Source organism: Lycium ferocissimum, chromosome 6, assembly GCF_029784015.1.
Source record: "Lycium ferocissimum isolate CSIRO_LF1 chromosome 6, AGI_CSIRO_Lferr_CH_V1, whole genome shotgun sequence".
NCBI classification, from domain to species: Eukaryota; Viridiplantae; Streptophyta; class Magnoliopsida; order Solanales; family Solanaceae; genus Lycium; species Lycium ferocissimum.
In genome coordinates, this window is record NC_081347.1 from 26,798,227 (window position 1) to 26,802,314 (window position 4,088).

Here is a 4,088-nt window from a genome sequence, read left to right on the forward strand (position 1 = left end):
AAGAGGAGACAGCTTGCTCAACGCATTACATCGCATCGCACCCGCATTCATATTACCTCCCCTCACATATCGATTCTCGTTGTGCGTTTATCGTAAACATCGCATGGCACGTTTCCGCATTGATTCCTCGTCGATGATTCATTTGAGTTGATGTGCTTGTTAATTACTTACCTCAGACATGATGGATTCAAGACGTAGGTTTCCACCTAAAGCACACCGTAGATTCTCGAGATCTATGTGATTCATATTCGCAAGTCTTACGTTAATGTGCTTAGTGACTATATTTGACTGCTTACATGTCTATTTGTTGATTTATTTCTTCATGTATGTGAACTAATTGTTGTTGGCCCATGATACCTACCAGTACATGGTGTTTGTACTGATACTAACTTACTGTACTCTTTTCTGAGTGCAGAGTTCGTAGCAGGTTCCTCCTCCACACCTCGTGTGTGATCCCGAGGCTTAGCTTGTACAGTTTCCAAGGTGAGCATTGGATGGATATCCCTGCCCGGAGATTCCACTATATTACTTGTCTTATTTCCTATTGTGAGACAGTATCAGTATTCTAGACTTGTATTATTCACACTTATATTAGTAGCTCTTGTACTATCTAGACCAAATCCCGGGGGATTATGTATTAGGATTCCGCTTTAGTAATTATTTATATTATGAGACTGTTTATTCCTCTTATTTATTTGACTTATGTTGGAATGGATGTTAGATAGGGGAAGGGTTCGCCCACCAGGGGGTTTGTGTGGGTGCCCGCTCGACCCACAAGTTGTGTCGTGACAGTATGGTACGGTAAATACCAATTATCATATATCTAATCGAAACTTTTAGCAGGCGTTTGGCCATAGAAATCAAATATTTTTCACTTTATTTGATACTTTTAAAGTTGGAATTGAAAATGGATTTGTGTTTGGTTATAGCCTTTGAAAAAAATATTTTGTTGTTTGAATGTACTGAAAGTGAAAAGGGAGTTTAGGTGTTTTCCAAATTTCAAGTTGTATTTAAAAATTTCATGGCCAAACGCTAATTTTCAAATAAAGTGAAAATAAATTCCGGCAAAAGTGAATAATTCTCATGGTCAAAAGGGTCCTTAATACTGCGATTTTGGTATTATGGTATTTGGTACCATATTTGATATGCACTTTAAACAAGTGTGGTATATGGTACGGTATGTGTAAAAAGAAATATCGAAATACCGAAGATCATACTGAATTATATAGTTACATATACAATTCACGTATATTAGTATTACTAGTCCAGTGAAGCCCGGGCTCAAGATCAAGATAATAATGCACTTCATAATATTTTTAATTAAAAAAAAATTGTGTACGTCTCTTAGGCACAATTCTTTTAAAATGATCCCATCTTAATCATGTATTATTCATTAGTTAAATTTTTTGATCATATAATTAGATAATTTACTAAAAGAATTGTTATAAGAAAACAAGTTTGCTTGGGATAAACATATAACAAAGAGACAAAGATAACTTGATGTTTAGTAACATAATTTAAAATATGCAGAGTGATTTCAAATTGACTATAGTCATAAATTGATAAGGACATTTTTATATTTTATGAATTTGTGAGCATACAATTTCTAGTTAGAGGTAGGAATAGGATGTTTTGATATTCATTGATTAACTACTCATAATTTCATGTGACGATGATTTACGCTAAAACAAATATGGTGAAAAATGTCTAGGTTTAGATGAAATTCAAAATAAATTGAATCCTTTGAAATAAAGTTTAAGAATTGATTTAGTTTGTCATTAACTCATTGATGCTTTATTCTTAAAAGAAAACTTCCTTACTCAACCAATTAAGAATTACACGATTTCTGACAAATTAAATTGTTTGCAAGAAACGAAAGATGCGATTATCAATGTTTAATAATTATGGGATTGAGGAGTTGATCACTTGGTAAACATCTTTTCTCTTTTCTATCCCACTTAATTAAGAAAATTGAATAAAATTTAAAGGTTCTTTTTCTTTTATTTTTCAAGATTTTAATCTATTAATTGTTAAAATGTTTTAAAATTTATTTTCTATTGTATAGTTGTGTTAAATCATTAAATCTGACTTTATATTTTCAATACAACTTTTTTTGTTTACTAAAAATACGATCAAGAAAAATTTAATGGTAATTTAAGAATTACTAAATAAATTTTGATCGATACAGTACTCTTCCGGTACCAAATGAGTTCTTCAAAGTTACTATCATCGCCATTTTAGATTATCTTTGTGCATAATTATTTTTATTAGCTCACATCATCACTATTAACAAATTTTTTAGCATTTTTAAAGGGCTCAAAATTGATTACATTGACCAAATTGATTGTGTCAACCAAAGTAAAAATGAAATAAAGTAGGGGCAAAAATAAGACATAGAAAAAAGATATGCTATCAAAAAGGATTTCAAAGTATCTTGATTTATTGGAATATACTTTGATACATGAAGTAATAAATAGCAACTCTAAGGATAATTTGAAAGAGCAAACCAATCTGATTGGGCCAACCAAATAGTTATAATGTAATTAAGTACTACAAAACTCATTACATTGCCCCTTATATATAGTAGTAACTAGTTTAGTGTAGCGTGACAAAACGCGTACCTCATTTGACAACAAATGTTTCAGAAAATATTGGACTTAGCTACAAGCTTCGTCATTAATCAGTTATTAAATTGCTCGTAGCTAAATTCTTTTATTTACTGTTGGTAAGTCGATTAATTTGCTCATCCGATAATTCTTGTTGATAGTTGTGTTCTTTTTCACTTGAAAATTCTCATATCAATTGATTTCTTATACTAAATGATAAGCTTTGTTGAAAATATTCACTTATAATAATCAGGGACAGACCGAAGTAATATATTGCTATAAAAAAAATCAAAGGATTCAATTTCTTATGATTCATTACATTACATATAAGGAAATATATTAATAAGGTAAAATTTTCATTGCAATTTAAGTTAAATGTCTGTAGTTGAAGAAATCTCCTCATGTCTCATTGTCCTTACTTTTCCGTTCTTTTATATTTCTCTTCCTTGTAAGTTGTTCTTTATCAAAGACATAAAAAGTCTACTACATGTCACACCCCTCTTTTTTTCGTAAATAAAATAAATTTGGTTTGTTTTTATTTAAAAGGGTTTTTCCAGTTAAAGTGACGTTTTGAAAAGGGATTATCTATTTATTACAGAGTCGCCACTTGAAATTGAGTTTCGTTGCTCCAAGTCACCTTACGAATCCCTAATCAAAAGGAAATGACTCTATTTTTATTGGTCTCATAAACTAAAAGTCCGGATAAGGAATTACTTTGTGGACCAGGGAGAAGGTATTAGGCATTCCCCAAGTCCCGTGGTTTTAGCACGGCCGCTTTATCGACTTATATCCGGCTAAAATTAATTCTTGGGTAAAATGTATTTACTAGCTATGCTCGTGATTTGCTTAATATTGTTTACCTTTTACTAGTCTTTACTAAGACGCATAGTTTTGACCTCAATCTCGACACAGAGAAAATTTATAGCTAAAGTATTTCTCCACTAATCAATCGATTAATTAATCGGACCTTAATTATAGGCCTACGAAATCACCTTTATTAGTTTTCGTGTAATTACTGAAACATGGTATCAAGTAATAAATTTTGCCAACCTCCATAAGTACCAAAGATATTAAAAAGACTTCATACAACTAAAACTTTGAGTAGAAAGTCCATATAATAATGATTAAATACATGACAAATTAGATTTTCCCAGTATTGATACAAACCACCACAACAAAGCATTTAGCGTAAAATCTTCATTTTAACACTTTAGTAATAAAAATAAGACGTCCAACGATCAAATCCATTTAGCCATTTTTTTGTATCACTTATTTTATCAAATATGAACTTCTTTTACTAATTCAATAATTTAAAAAAAAAATGCAGCAGCATTTAAGGTTCTCCACTCACTTTTGAAAATTTTAAATAGTAATGCTTAAAAGCGATGTATCAATCTGTCCTCGTTATTAAACCAGGCAAACCAAATGACATATGCAAATCAATCTAACATAAACAATACTAATCTAGATCATGTATCAATT